This window comes from Megachile rotundata, chromosome 2 (assembly GCF_050947335.1).
Source record: "Megachile rotundata isolate GNS110a chromosome 2, iyMegRotu1, whole genome shotgun sequence".
NCBI lineage: Eukaryota > Metazoa > Arthropoda > Insecta > Hymenoptera > Megachilidae > Megachile > Megachile rotundata.
Window position 1 is genome coordinate 10,949,878 of NC_134984.1, and position 17,589 is coordinate 10,967,466.

Genomic DNA, 17,589 nt, shown 5'->3' on the forward strand with positions numbered 1-17,589 from the left:
TGAATTAGTGAATTAGTGAATTAGTGAATTAGTGAATTAGTGAATTAGTGAATTAGTGAATTAGTGAATTAGTGAATTAGTGAATTAGTGAATTAGTGAATTAGTGAATTAGTGAATTAGTGAATTAGTGAATTAGTGAATTAGTGAATTAGTGAATTAGTGAATTAGTAAACTAGCAAACTAGTAAATTAGTAGATTGGTAATTTAGTAATTTCGTGATTGGGCAAATTAACAATTTTGTAATTTGATGATTTAGTAATTTGCTACTTTTGCAATTTAAGAATTGGGTAAATTGGAAAACTGTCAAATTGATAATTTGGTAAATTGTTAAATAGGTAAATTGATAAAATGGGCAAATTGATAAATTAGTAATTTGGTAATTTGGTAATGTGAAAATTTGATAATTTGATAATTTGATAATTTGATAATTTGATAATTTGATAATTTGATAATTTGATAATTTGATAATTTGATAATTTGATAATTTGATAATTTGATAATTTGATAATTTGATAATTTGATAATTTGATAATTTGATTACTTGCTAATTTGCTAATTTGCTAATTTGCTAATTTGATAATTTGATAATTTGAGTCTTATTAAATTAGTAAATTTTACAATTTATTAACTTAGCTATTCTAAAATTTAGAGACTTGCGGAGTACAAAATTTAAAAATTAAAAAATTCACGAATATATCTCTTGACCAAAACAATATGACATTAACAAGGATTACCAAACCATATTAATTTTTCACTAAAAATACCAAAAATCAGTTCTAACTTGTTTGTCACCAGACGTCTTAAAGTTGCAAAGTGTTTTCAGGACAACGATCGTTTCCTAGGATCACCACGCGTGGCGTTGTCAACGGATTCATCGGAAGCACGTGGTGGTGGCAGATGTCGCCCCTGAAGCTTTCGAGCTTTCAAACTGAAAACAGTCAGTCGACAGCCGACCGTGCTGCACGAGATGTGAGTTATGTTGTTGTGCCACCGGAACAGGTCTTCGAACAAGCTGCGACAAAACGGAGGAATGTAAACATCATTCGTAAGTCAAATTTCAAGCGATACAATTGTTACAGTCACTATAGAATTCTTAGAGCGACGAGTTACGGCGAAAGAACGTTGAAGCTTCTTCCTTTTTCTTATTTCGTCATTGCGAGTTGTTTCGGTTCACGACTGAGAAACTTTTACTTCGAAACTTTTACTTGTTCTCGTTGTTCGCACGACTACAATGTACGTTTTCAAGTTCTTCTTTCGTGAATTAACACATTGTTCCGCGAATATTGTTCTTTCGCCGAGTTTCGGAGTTTGACCAAGCCGTTTGCGCGGGAAATACTGCAGGATTTAAAAGATGGTGAATAGCTCATTATTTCTGCTCCGTGACTTTTGACTATTGTGTTACAACGAAATTATCGTGCATTAAATAAATATTGTCAGAAGACTTAGAGTATAATTAAAAATAAATTAGGAATAAAATTAAATTATTAATTTTAATATGTGGACACAAGTCAAAGTATTTCTACAAATACAACTTTGCAGTTATATACAACAGTGCACCGATTAAAATTAGTAATCTATATTTAGTAACTAAAAATTTGTGCATTAAAATTAATTTAAATATTGAGAAGATTTTTTAAATTTAAATTTCACAGGTTTGATTTAAAATAAAAAATTGTAACTATCGATATGACGGGACCTATTCAAGTGTTAGGAAAGCGATGGTTTGCTTGAAGCTTCGATTTTCATTAGAAAATTAATGAAGTATAAATTCCTCGTTTACTCATTCGTGCTCGTGGAAGAGATAGTTCACGAAATTAGGTTGAGTGTTTAAATCACATGGTCACGGTGGGTGCACTTTATTGTCACTGTTATCAATATTATAATTTCATCTTTCAATTGAGATGGTGTACCTGTGTACTTAGTTATGTTTCCAGATTTTAGGAAGCTGGCAAATTTTATTTAATACCTTATGAAAGTTTCTGTGAATTATTTACACAAATAAAAAATAGTAATTTAAGGTTTTGGAACTTACTTGTAAATTTTTAATAGAAATCAAAATACTAGTATGAAATAATTATTTTTATAATTGATTGTAATAAAATTAGAAAGAATAAACATAATATAAAATAATTTACGAAAGATAACTTTTTAAATCTTGAAATTTCTTGATATAATTATTAGTTAATGCACACTTTTAAACTAAAGATAAATTGTTTACATTTAAAAATGTTAATACACTTTCCAGAAGAAATATCCTAACAAATTTTGTGATTTAAGGAACCTGTAGACCAGTTAATTAAACAGTTTCGTAAACCGAACAAATTAAATTTCCACGTTTTTTAAATTAACGTAAAAGAGTATACAATGACGTGATATAGTTACATATTAACTTCGAAATTATAGACAGAAAGTTCCTATCGAATTTATTTAGTAGCCTTTACTTTTAACCTGCAGTATTTAAGTATCGTTAATTAGTTCCCAGAATTTGATGCAACATAAACAAAAATATGCAAATGCAATTTAAATAAGCGAATATCTGTATTTGTAATTAATATTTCATATTTTTATATCATATCCATTGAATTTATTTACATGCTCCAATAGTTATATTCTGAAACTTTTATGTCGTTAATAATCCTCAGTTTATGCAACACATCAAAGGAATGATAATCTGTAAAATAAGGGTCTTTCTGTTTAAATTTCGGAATAAAATTAATATTTCGTATTTCTGTACGATTTTAAATCGTGCTGATTTATATTTTTCCATGATTTTAAATTATATTAAATTTAATTAAATCCTGTCACATTTTGCTCGCATAGATTATAATCTTCAACACTTGATGCAACTCATAACCAAATAAAAAAAAGATAATCCGCAATATAAAAGAGTTAATCTCTGCTTTTTCCGTCGACCCACAAGATTTATTACGTTACATACATTCTCCACGAATAATGCACATTTTCACATATTATCTTTACAAACACACATTTTTAACTTATAAAACCTGTACTTTACGTGAATGGTATAGCAAGGACTTTTGGGGGTGCGGAAAGCACACTTGCAATTATGTATTTAAATTCAATTTTTATATTCAAAATATTTATTATATTAAAAATTCTAATAATTCAAAAAATTTAAAAAATTCTAATATATAAAAATTCATTATAATGAAGTCTAAGAAGTATAATAAATAAAAATGGGTTCTAATAAATTTTAATAAATATAATAAATAAAAATTGATACTAATAAGTTTTAATAAACATATAAATAAAAATTGATACTAATAAATTGTAACAAACCTAACAAATAGAAATTGACACTAATAAATTCTAACAAACATAATAAATAGAAATTGCTACTAATAAATTCTAACAAATATAATAAATAAAAATTGATACTAATAAATTTTAACAAATATATAAATAAAAATTGATACGAATAACTTCTAACAAACAAAATAAGTCAGAATTTACTACACTTAATGTTTTACCAAATGAATTTCTTTTACAAACTTCACCATCTTATAATTCATGAAATTTATTTTATTTTTTTTTAGGAATCTGTATAAACTAAAAATACAGTACATTACAGAATACTTAATTTAAATGTAACTCATATCTGTTAAATTATAAAAATTCAGAAATAGCGATTAAGATACGAGATGTATATTTTAATAAAAAATCGCTCAAGAAAAATTTTGAATCCGATATTGATCGTTCAATACTATCAAATCGTATCCCATAATTGAAAGGATACTTGGCGGGAAACGGGAAATCCCGATTAAACGGTGGATTTTGTATTTCCCTCTTACAGGTCCGATTGTCTGCTCGAAAAATTCAAGAGGAAACAATCAAACGTTTATTGCGAGTCCATCTCGCAGTTTCGATATAACAGGTCCCAAACTGCAGACCGAAAACCAATTTAGCAAGAATGTTCGTCATCGATCGTTGGCGTTCAATTTTTCATAATATTCGACCGGTGACCATGCACCTTCCCGAGGGATCGATACGAGCTTAAGTCCGTAGCCACGACTAATTACGAGGCTTCTTTTTGTTCGCGCGACGCTCGTTACGCGGTAGCTAATTAGTTTCCTGAACGGCGTCTGAGAGAAAAAAAAACGCTCTGGACGTCTTAACTCGTGATAATTATGACGTGTGTGCCGGCAGAGTGTATTCAAACAGTGGCAGAAAGAAACGAGACACGTCGATGCTCGCGAGCACGCGTCAACTTAAATGAAACCTCGAAAAGTTGTCTAACGACTGGTCTACTACGAACACTTGTCTGCTTGAAACAATGCGAGTCGATATTAGAGTTTGTAAAATAACAGAACACTGATTTTTATATTTTGATATTTTTTCAAATATTAGATTGTTTTAGATTTTTTACTTAACCTAACCTAACATAATATTGAAATAGTAAAATTCAATTGATACTTTAACCCTTTGCACTAGAATATATTTTTGCTGCAAACAGCAATTTTAAAGCTTACTAGTTAAAAAATTAAATTAATTATTTTGAGGTTATTATTTCCGTAACTAAAAAATTCAAAAATTTTCAAATTTACATATTTGTTTTAGTCTAAAACTCTATGTTGTATTAAACTGTACCTTTCATAGAGCGCAAGAATGTGAATGAATTTTGTTCCAATCGTGGTAAACATTTTCGTCAGTTCGCTCGAGGCAAATTTTACGTGCCTTTGCAGACGCAAAAGATTTCCCTTTGTGTTTTTTTTTTTGTAAACAACGTTTTATCGCTGATGCCTGCATTTTTTTTCGATAAATATACTTTGCTTTTTCGGGACCTCGAAGTAGGGTATTTTTTGTAAATCTGAATAGCTGCTTTATCCACTCGCGATATGCCGCCTCTTTTGAAAACTTCGACTAGGTACGTTATCAACCGTTTTTGTACGCTTGAATCTTTAAACATGCTGTTGAATTTAAATTGTTTCAAAAGTTTTTTAAAACTTGTTTTTAACTTGTTGTATTTACGTTTACGACCGTTTACTGTAGCTTTTACGTACATGCGTGAAACATTATATACATATGTTACATACGTATGTACATACATATGTTATATACATATGCACATACATATGTTACATACATATGTGCACACATATGTTACATAAATATGCACACACATATGCACATAAATATGCACACACATATGTTACATACATATGCACACACATATGCACATACATATGCACACACATATGTTACATGCATATGTGCACACATACGTTACATAAATATGCATACACATATGCACATACATATGCATACACATATGTTACATACAAATGCACACATATACGTTACATACATATACGTTACATACATATGCACCTACATATGCACACACATATGTTACATACATATGCACACATATACGTTACATACATATGTACATACATATGCACATACATATGCACACACATATGTTACATACATATGCACACATATACGTTACATACATATGCACATACATATGCAACACACATACGTTACCTACAGATGCACACACATATGCACATACATATGCACACATATATGCACACACATATGCACATACATACACGTATACCCATGAATTGTCGTAGGTCATGTCAATTCTTACTAAATACGTTGAAATACAAGATATTAACATGTGTAATGTTATGTACAGTAGCAACATTAGTAGCTAATAAATATTATTACAGTTTGAACTAGCCTTTTAATTTTAAAACGTGAAAAATGCTGAAAATTTATAGTGGTCTTAATTCGATGGCTAGGGACTGTATATCATGAAATATAACTTAGAATTAAAATTGTCTCAGAATTAGTTGAACGAGAGTTCCCCTAACTTTCCATGCAAAATAAAATTCGACCTAATTTTATGAAAATGGGGACAGCAGTTTCTTGTTCGCAAGAAACATTCTTTTAACAGGAGCAATAGGATTTTATTCGTCGAACTTCTGGAAGCAATTCGTCGTGTAAACGCCAGACTGGGAACAGGAAAATGCGATGATGAATTTTAAATTACGAAAGAAGTCAAATACGAAAGAAAATAAACTGGGGGAGATGAAATTATCTGGCAAAAAACAGTACTTTCGCTATAAAGCTGAAGAAAACTGATTACCCGAAGCACGAAAGCTTGTAATCGATGCTTCGCAAGTACAGTATAGAATACAATAGATCGTGGTAGGTTTCCTTGGAGAAAATGGCAGTAGGGGCGGACTGTACTATTCGATACAATACCTAAGTGCTCGAAAGCACGTGTGTCTAATTTTGTACTTTTGTACTTAATCAAATTTCACTTTAAAGTCACGGATAATTTTTATAATTAATATTTAAATTTTCATTAAATCGAATAAATAAGTTGAACCATATTTACTACATCTCTTATTAGGCAAGCTTTTACGTATTACACAAAATTGTTTACAACTCAGAACATAAGTTTTCTGAAAATAAATTTTTTTCTACAAAATTATGGAAAAGTTCAATTAATAATTTCAAACCAACTTTCATATATTCAACAAAATTATTTATATTATTTACTAAAGTTATTCAACACGTTTTATATCACGAAAAGTTCTTTCAGTGTGTAATTTTTTTTCAAACAAATTTCTCAAATTATTTTCATGATATTTAATTCTATTTTTACTTAGTAAGCTTTCACGCATTCATAATTTGCGACATCAAAATGTTTCTTAATGTCATGGAAAACTTTTTCAGTGCACAATTTTATTTCCAATGAATTTACTAAATAATTCATACGATATTTTACTCCTCTTTCAGTTAGCAAGCTTTCACGAGTTCATCAAAGTTATTCATAATTTATAATATACACATGTTTCATAATATCATGGAAAATCCTCTCAGTGAGTAATTTTATTTTCAACATAAATCTGTCAAACATCAATTTGTATATCCTCTTTCAGTGGGCAAGCTTTCACGTATTTGACAAAATTATTTACAATTAATAATGTAGAATGCCATTAAAGCAACCGATAGATCCATATGAAAGTTCATACATGTTAATGACACCGCACTCAAATTGTTAAAATCTACGATCTCCATTTTATCACGTCACGTTTGCGGTGATTTATTTATAAAAACACCTTGTTTTATCGCGATTTAAAATTCCATAATTTTCAATGTATTTGCATTTAAAATTCCATAATTTTCAATATATTCGTATTTAAAATTCCATAATTTTCAACACGTACGTATTTAAAATTTTATAATTTTCAGTATGTTCGTATTTAAAATTCCTTAATTTTCAATATGTTCGTATTTAAAATTCAATTTTTATTTATTTAAAATTTAATAAGATGCAGTGTTTTTTACCGGTTCCGTAATACCAAAAATCATATCCACACGAAAAACTTGCATTAATGTTTGACTCGACGTGTGGTTATAATCCGGTGATAACAATGGAAAAGTTCGGTATTGATTTTGTTATATAGTTTGAACGTTCGTTATGCTTTAACTGCAATTCCATTGTTCTCTTTCTAAACGAACATATTATAGGTTCATTTGGTCTATTTGTATTAATCAACGCGCAAGAACTCGATATCTCTTCTCAAATTCTCTGCGATAATATTTCCCATTGCCGTAGATTAAATTAAAGTCTGTAGAATGTTGGAGTTAATAGGGCAGGGTGTAGATGAAATTATACAGATTCGAGCTGCAGAATCTTTCATCTAATTTTATTTGTATACAAATATTTTTTTTTTGAAACTTTTTCTAATTTATTTCGAAATTCTTACTTTGCGTTCTGTTGTAAAAATCGTTATAAAATTCTTTAAATTATTTTAAAATACTTTTCGTGTTCTACAAAAATATTTCCCGACAGGTTTTATCACTTTTAAAATATACGCATGACACAATATTTTTTATTCGATTATTTATCAAATAAAATTTATTTAATTAATGTTAAGTACCAATTTTATCTAATTAAGGTTAAGTACTGAATTTATCTAATTACAATTAAATACCAAATTTATCCAATTTACATAAATATAAATAAAATACAGAATTTGCGAAAGAATGTTTCATTGCATTCGAAGGAAAAATAAATTTCGCTTAATTTCAACTAGTCAAGATAATACGGTGTCGTTTGAAATAGCCTTAATTGATCTTTTCCTTTTTCTGCGACAAAAGTTGAATTCCACAGCGGAAAAATGCAGCTTTCTTCGGGGCGAAGTACTTATCGACCCAATTCCTAACTTTGTCGAGATTTTTGAAGTGTCCTACTCTCAGACGGTGTTGCATTGAACAAAACAAGTGATGGTCCAAAGGTTTACTGTCTGGAAAGTAATGTGAGAAAAAAATTGCTATTCCAAAACGTCAACGAGTTTTTCTCTATAATTTCACAATTGTGTCTAAAATTATCTCATACAAAAATGAATAAATTTCATTCCCAATAAAAATTTAGAATAATCTTTTTAACGTTTCTTTCCTCATTTACCCAGTTGCATCAATTGTTGCTTCAATATTGAGTTCTATGCTAAATTTTAGCAGTTCGCAACTGAATGTTCTTCTCTTGCTCAGCCATTTGCATAAAAGTACTTTGTGTCTGTGGATGCTGCATTTAGGAGTACGGTAAACTTCAGTTATATTGCCATTGATGATGTAACAGTCAAGAGTAACAATTTAAAAGATGTAGATTATTCATGGCGAAATTAGCTGAGAATTTTTGTGTCATTTACATTCTGCAATTTGCTTTAAGATTGTATGACAATTGGATGTTGAATATTCTTTGATGATTAGTCTGAGGAGGGTTTAATTAATTGATTGATTTATAGAGATATACATACCTATATTGTTTGGTATGTGGACATATGGGAATGTAAATACGTTTATTGATTATAATGTACATGGATGTACATACATATTGATTGATTTATATACATGGATATATGGATAAATATATTCATTCATTCATTTATAATGGCAATAAATTCATACACATATGCATACATACATACATTCATTCATTTATAATAGTAATAAATTCATACACATATACATACATACATACATATACATATGCATATATACACACATTCATACATATATACATACATGCACACACACGCATATATACATGCATACATACATACATACATGCGTACATACATGCATTGCTTGATTTATATATGCAGATATGCATATACACATATATTGATTAGTGTATATGTATACATGTATAAACATACATATCTCAATTGATTTATATACAGTTGCATAGTCATTTTTATTAAATCTTCAGCATAAAATTATCATTCCTCAAGTACCATCTTCTAATAGTTTCATAATCAAAACGTTATATGATATCTATTTTAATCGTTAAATAAAATTTAGTGCTTTTCAAAATTTTACATTTGATATAAAGCAACTTGATTGATACACTGTAAAAATGAGTATACTATGAAATTTCAGAGATTTTTACCGAGATGCAATAAATGTGTTAGTTAGGTGGCACAGAATGTTCGCGGGAAGTCACCTTTCTATCGAAAACCTCTTGTTTTCAAGTTCCTAGTAGGTACATAAAATTCGAGAGTTATAGTATGTGGTGATCTCGTGCGCCAAAAGACTATATCCCTTGAGATTGTTTTTAACATTTGCTCGTAAGTTTTTAATAAAACGTAACAAAAATCTGTATTCATACATAATAAATATATGTATAATAAGAAATACACACATGTCATTTATGCATGTGAAACGTACAAGTAGTTATACGATATATTTATATGCACTAGAAATATGCAAATATGTACCCAAAGTATCTTAATGTGCTCTAAAAGTATGCGAATGTCCATTAAAAATACGCAAAAGTGCATTAAAAATATGCAAATGTCTACTAAAAGTATGCAAAATGTGTATATATAATATGTACAAATATTCATATGGAATATGTTAATGTGCACTAAAAATTTGCAAATGTGTATTAAAAATATGCAAATGTATACATTAATATAAATGACACCAGAGAAAATGCAAATATTTATTAAAAATATGTAAATGTGCTCTAAAATTATGCAAATGTATATTAAGAATATGTGGAGTATGTATACGTAACGTTTATGTAAAACTATGCTTGCAATATATGTAACAAAGTGTGATACACACATAAGTAACATTATAGAGGACTAATTATTTTATCGACATTAACATATAGCCACTCACACATGTGTGTGATTGATGAACATAGATGGATGCATTAAATTTACGACACAAAAGAAAATATTAAATATGTCGTAATTGTTATTGTTCCTTAGTTTCATGTGTATGCTTATGTTTAATTATTTCGTGAATTTACATAAAGTTCTTTTAAAATAATTCTTTAAAAATATTGCCAGGCTCTGATGACGTTTGACTGCGTAGGCGGCCATTAAAGTGTTAATAATTATAAATATTAATTTACAATGATAACTAACTATTTACTCAATGATTATAACTATTCATCGATAACTAACCAAAGAATTGTTGAAATTCTCATCTTTCTTGCCGTAAATAAATTTCTTCGTTCCTAAATATTTTGACAAATTTTCGAATTCAGAATGTTATTATTCTTGAAGACCAAGCAATATAAAACAGTTTTATTCTATCTTTTCAATTTATTTGTTCGCGCGGAATCTGCTTCTATCCGATTGCGCGACCAATCACACCCTGTACAAGGGGTTTAACGCGACGCTCGATCTTTCACCCGCTTGCAACCATTCAACAAGAAACAGTTTAAAACAAAAGTTTTAGAGTACTGACGGTACCAATAAACATCAGTAAAAGAATTTTCGGAAACAGTTTTCTTGAGGAAATCTTCATCTTGGATTTTATCAACAGAAGCACATTTTTCCTCTTATAGTCTAGGGAAAAATTCAAAAACATATTATTGATATATTAATATGTTAATTTTGTCGTAAAAGGTGGATACATTTTGAATATGAAATTAAATAAAGCACACTTTCCTCATGTTTTAGTTGCGTTCAGTAATCTCTCCATTCAGTAAATCATTCAGTAATTCATCCAATAATATAATCTTCTCATTGACAATTTATTTAGAATTTATTTACACTGTAAAGCCAAACACAGAAAGCTAAATATTTCACATTTCCGCTACAGCAAATCGATTAATATGTCAGTAAATATCGTCTAATATTTTGAATTCATCTCCAATAACATATTTTTCGCTAGTTAAAACATCGATCAAATTGTTAAACTAAAAATGTTTACTATTCATAAAAAGTTGACCCCGATTTCATCATGAAAACAAACCGATTTCGCCATAACAACAAACCATTTTCGAATCATTTCTCTACAATGTACACTCTACAGCCTGTAAATCTTATTTGAAACTTTTTATTATCAGATTGTTGCAAGTGGTGAAAAATGGTCGCGTTAACACCCTGCGTGATGTGCTTATTTTTGCTCGCAAAATGAAAGTGTGAACCTTAGATCAAAACTCGAGACACCGTACACGAATAGATTTGTCAAAACAAAGAATCTATGGAATTGATGGATATTAACGATACCAATGAAAGAATTCGCGTTTATCTGCCTCGCTCTGATTAAACGTCAGTTATTTCCGTTTTACCCATTCCTCACGTCCTTTCCAAGGAAGTCGACAAATTTAATGTCACGCAGCGTTCTGAAAAATGATCGCGCGATGAATTGGTCGAATTCTTGGACACGCGAGCATTTCACGTTCCTATGGATGTAAAAACAGAGTTTGTGCAAGGCTACAAGCTTTACAAAGAGTTTCTCGGGGTAACGTTGTGCATAACGCGTTAGAATGATCAACGGGGGGGCAGCTCGCGATACGATCACGAACATTTGCTATTTTTGAGTTTAAGGATTTCAATAAGAAGTCGTTACACAGTTTGTAGACCTACATAGCTTTTAAACTCGTGAATTATGGTCTGTAAATGTTCGGTATCTCACAAATGAAATTTATGGAACTCTCGTGACATTTTGAATGATGTTGATGTTGAAAATAAATGAAACGTTTTGATTAAAAATATGATATCGAAAGCTATTTTCCGTGGAACAGGAACAGACATAAAATGTACCAATTCTGGTTGTAAATTATAACAGTAAAATTTATGTATGTATTGTAGATCGAGATGTTATATGATTTTATTACTGCACTGTCGTAAATGTAACTGGTAACAGATGTTCATTTTATATAAATATAATTTTACTGATGTTATTTCACCAGTGTGTTATTATTTTTATTTAAGATAACTGAGGTTGAAGACGAAGATCTAATTAGAATAATGTGTTGGTAATATTATTTCAGATAACTTACAATAAGCTTGAAAACGAATGCTCAATTAGAACGATGTGTTGTTAATATTATTCAAAATAACTAAGCTTGAAAACGAAGATTGAATTAAAACGATGTGTTATTAATATTATTTAAGACAACTAAGCTTGAAAACAAAGATTCAATTAGAACGACATGTTATTAATATTATTCAAAATAACTGAGCTTGAAAACGAAGATTGAATTAGTACGATGTGTTTGTTATTAATATTATTTAAGACAACTAAGCTTGAAAACAAAGATTCAATTAGAATGATGTGTTATTAATATTATTCAAAATAACTAAGCTTGAAAACGAAGATTTAATAAGAACGATGTATTATTAATATTATTCAAAATAACTAAGCTTAAAAACGGAGATTTAATTACAACGATGTGTTATTAATATTATTCAAAATAACTAAGCTTAAAAACAAAAATTCAATTAGAACGATATATTATTAATATTATTCAAAATCATTAAGCTTGAAAATAAACATTCAATTAAAACAATATGTCAATATTATTTAAAATAACAAATCTTGAAAACGAAGATTCAATAAGAACGTTCTATTGGCAAAAACAAAATGGCAGAAATTAATAGCCATTTTCTTGCGTGTTCTTGAATTAATGTATGTAAGAACAAAGCTCGAAGATTCCATGCTTTGGCTAATGGTTAAATTTGCAGAATTTCTTCAATTAATTCTCTGATATCACGCCATAAACTAGAAATCTTAAATCCTTCTACAAATGTTGATGCTTTCATTAGTTCCTCTGCAGTTTGGGAGATTAATGAGCCTCATGAGTTATCGTGAATGGATTGTGTACCGGTGATCATATTTTGAGTTATGAATTGAAATTCATTTTGTCGGAATAATTGCAGTTGGAAGAACGTAAATTTTTGTGATGTCGAAGAGATAATTGTGAATATAAACAAACACTAGGTGTGGTTGGAAAAAGTTTGTTTCATGATGAATTTTTATTGTGACGCAAAGTGTGCGTCATAATGTTTCTTGATGAATTTTTATTGTGACGTAAAATGCGTGTCATAATTATAGTTATCAGTGGAACATCAATTTTTCAATTTGAGAAGTTTCTAAATGTATGAGGTTCCTAATTTCTAAGTTTCTCAGTTTTCAAATTTCTAAATTTCTGTGGTCCCTAATTTCTAAATTTCTCAGTTTTCAAATTTCTAAATTTCTGAGGTTCCTAATTGCTAATTTTCTCAATTTTCAAAGTTCCAAGCTTTCAAGTTTTCAAGTTTTCAAGTTTTCAAGTTTTCAAGTTTTCAAGTTTCCAAGTTTCCAAGTTTTCAAGTTTTCAAGTTTCCAAGTTTCCAAGTTTTCAAGTTTTCAAGTTTTCAAGTCTCCAAGTTTTCAAGTTTTCAAGTTTTCAAGTTTTCAAGTTTTCAAATTTCTGAATTTCTGAATTTCTAAATTTCTAAATTCCTAAATGTCTTCATTTCGTAAGTGCCAAATACCTAATTGTTCAAATTATTAATTACCAAATTGTGAAACTCCTGAATTTAAAATTTTGATAATATAAAAATTCTAAAATTTCAAATTTATGAACTAAAAATTTTAGTTTGATATTTCCATATTTTTACATGTCCCAATATTAATTTCTGATGTCCTCAAAAATTTCAGAAATGTTAAAATTTAAGCCAATTTTAAATTACTAAATTATTAAGTGGCTAAAATTCAAAACTTAAACATTATAACATTTCAAAATTTCAAAATGTGAAGCTTCAAGTTTTCTCAACATAAAAATTCGGCTCTCCATCTCACATTACCTAACATTCAATATTTCATATTCCTAAACTTCAACATCTCCAAGTTCTTAATTCCCAAACCTAAAATCAACATCACAAACACAAACCATCATTCCCTTTCCAAATGCATAAATCTCAACCTCCCAAAATTCCAACTTCATTCCCAAATTTTAAACGTAACCAAAAAATTTCCCAACACTACGTTACTGTTAAGTAAAATCTCGATATTCCATAGCCTTCCCAAACAGCAAGCAGAGGCATCGATACCCTGGAAATATCATCTGAAGCGTACACGCGCAAAGGATAGCAAACGCTCGTTATTTCGATAATAATCGACTCTATCGACGATCCATCTTATTCGGGTCTAGCATGTAAACGACTCGGTACACCGAACGGAGCTGGTAAGCTGTCCGTTCAATTTCCATGGAAGCTGTACACCGCTAGGAATAGAGTCAAGCTTGACAAACGTGTCAACGTCAAAGGCACAATCCATGCCGACGTTTTCCCTTGACGTACGTAGAATCGAAGATCGAACGACGACCATCGATCTACAAAGACGGAATTCAATCATCGGACGCATTACTTTATCGATCGTGTAATGAAATGTCGAGCTACGGATTCGGGTCAACGGTGGATAGCACGTAATCGATATTACTGAGGGATCAGGGTTAAATTGTTTAAGATTAGAGATCCATCCTGGGAAATTCGTGTCTGTTGCTTACATTATAGGTACACTATACTGCAACGTAACTCCGTTCGAATAGCTGCACGGGAACTTGATCATTTTTCACTTTCTGGAGTTTCAGGTTTAGTTTAATTTGGAGTTTCTTGTGTTTCTTATGTTTGAAGTAATCGAAATTAATTTTGTAGCTGGTGAATTTTTTTTTAATTGAATGCTTAAGGTCACGGGCACCTTCTTAGGTTATTAGTGACCATATTTGATTTGGGATTGGGGGTCGTAAATCTGTTGGTATTACGTTTGATAATGGAGACCGGTATTTATAAAAAATGTTAGAATTTTCCTGCACAAATTTACGTTTTGTAGCATACTTGTTGTGGTTGATATGTTATATTGCGTCCTTTTAACGCGGTATTTAGGGCACTGAATTAGGATGTGACTAATGGCAATTTGTACATTGCACACATTGCAGATCGTGTATTTGTAAATATTTAAATTTTCAAATTTTGAAATTTATGAATTATCTGCAACGTTGATGAGACCCTAAACTCTGTTTAAAATAATTGATAAATTTATAAGTTTTTGAAGTTCATAAATTTATGAATTTCCAAATTTTTAAATGTTTTAAACTTTGAAATTTTTAACTTCTCAGATCTGAATATTTTCAAAACTTCAAATATTATATTTTTGACTTCCTTGAATTTCTTTAATTTTTAAACTTCTTAGGTTACTAAACTTCTATTATTTCAATTTTCAAAGTTTAAAAATGCAAGGTTTTTAAATATCCTACTTTCTCAGTTCCCAAAATCTCAAATTATTAGATTTATAAATACTGAAATTCCCAAATTTGCATCCCTAAATCCCCAAATTCCAAGATTTTCAAATTTCTATGTCCCCAACTTGATAGGCCATTAAATCACTAAATTTCCAAATTCGTAGGTCACTAAATCCTAAAGTTGCCAAATACCAACTTCTCTTGGTTAATTCTCATTAACTTCTTAATCCATCTCTAAATTGTCAAATCCCTAGATTTCCACATATATAGATCACCAAATTTCGCCTAATTCTCAAATCCTCAAACTCTCAAACTCTCAAATTCTTAAATTCCCAAATCTTTAAATTCCCACGTTCTCTAACTTTACATCTCTAAATCCCCAAATTACTATACACTAAAATTTCCAAATGTAAAAGTTTAAAAATTTCACTGTTCTCAAATTCCAAGCTCACTAAATTCTTCATTCATCCCCATACTATCAAATCCCCAGATTTCCACATACATAAATCACCAAATTCCAAAGTTCCCAAATTTCAAGATCCCCAAATTCTCTATCCATTCCCAAACCATCAAATCCTCAAATACTTCAAAAATTGGAAAATTCCATAAAAATTATCGAGTGAAGTGTCTCTCTCCTCTTCCTCACCATATTTTCCATAGCTTCCCTATATTTTCCCTATGATAATAGTCCAAAATTGGCAGAAATAATAATTTCTATCTAACTGAAAACTATATATATGAAAATTTGACTCAAAAATGAGAAAATTGTTCTATAACATCATATATGAATATGAAAACTGTCGAACATTTTTTTAAAGGAAATATAGTAGTCACATGGAACAAGGGATATACAGTTATGGAATTGATGGGGGTACTCAATTGAGACTGATCATGATTGGTGACTTGCAAAAGCAAATATATCTCCTAGGCTTTGACGGACGTTATCTTGATCATCTCCTAATCTGTCGCTAGCCAGCATATATGTATATGTTATCGATACTCATCTGTCACATGTCTTGGTATAATGAAGCTTTCGATGCCGTTCATTGATGATCAACTCCTAGCTTCAATGTCAGTTCCGTCATAATTAAATACCAGAGGCTACAGTTTGATAGTCGACTCATTAGCGTGCATCGATAATTAAGTGGAGAAAAAGTAATTCTGTGTAGCTTTATTATATTGATAATGTGAGGTGTCAAATTGGTTCTATATTCAATAAACAATAATACGTTCAATATTAATAATTAGTCGGGTAGCTATTAGCTAATATGAGAGTGCATTACATAAGTGTATTATATTATAACTAAGAATGTTTATAAGAATATATTTAAATTTTTAGGAATTTCAAGTCTGAAATTTTCCAAATTTGCAATTTTCAAATTCTCAAATTCTCAAATTCTCAAATTCTCAAAATTCTCAAATTCCAAAAGTTTCAAATTTCAAACTTCTCACATTTTAAACTTCTCAAATTTCAAACTTTTCAAATTCCAAACTTTTCAAATTTCAAACTTCTCAAATTCCAAACTTCTCAAATTTCGAACTTCTCACATTACAAACTTCTCAAATTCCAAACTTCTCAAATTTCGAACTTCTCAAATTCCAAACTTCTCAAATTTCGAACTTCTCAAATTTCAAACTTCTCAAATTCCAAACTTCTCAAATTCCAAACTTTTCAAATTCCAAACTTTTCAAATTTCAAACTTCTCAAATTCCAAACTTCTCAAATTTCGAACTTCTCACATTACAAACTTCTCAAATTCCAAACTTCTCAAATTCCAAACTTCTCAAATTTCGAACTTCTCAAATTCCAAACTTCTCAAATTTCCAACTTCTCAAATTTCAAACTTCTCAAATTCCAAACTTCTCAAATTCCAAACTTTTCAAATTTCAAACTTCTCAAATTCCAAACTTCTCAAATTTCGAACTTCTCACATTACTAACTTCTCAAATTCCAAACTTCTCAAATTTCAAGCTTCTCAAATTCCAAACTTCTCAAATTTCGAACTTCTCAAATTTCAAACTTCTCAAATTCCAAACTTCTCATATTTCAAACTTCTCAAATTTCAAACTTC

General features: G+C 29.7%; 1 protein-coding gene across 1 annotated transcript in view; it reads left to right on the top strand.

Annotated features, from left to right (window-relative positions):
• Positions 1-893: 893 nt before the first annotated feature.
• The window catches only part of LOC100884038 (zwei Ig domain protein zig-8), a 168,134-nt gene continuing 151,438 nt past the window's right edge, over positions 894-17,589 (top strand). The window contains exon 1 of the mRNA XM_003705637.3: positions 894-1,045. The gene's annotated coding sequence lies outside the window, so the exon portion shown is untranslated. The remainder of the gene's footprint in view (positions 1,046-17,589) is intronic.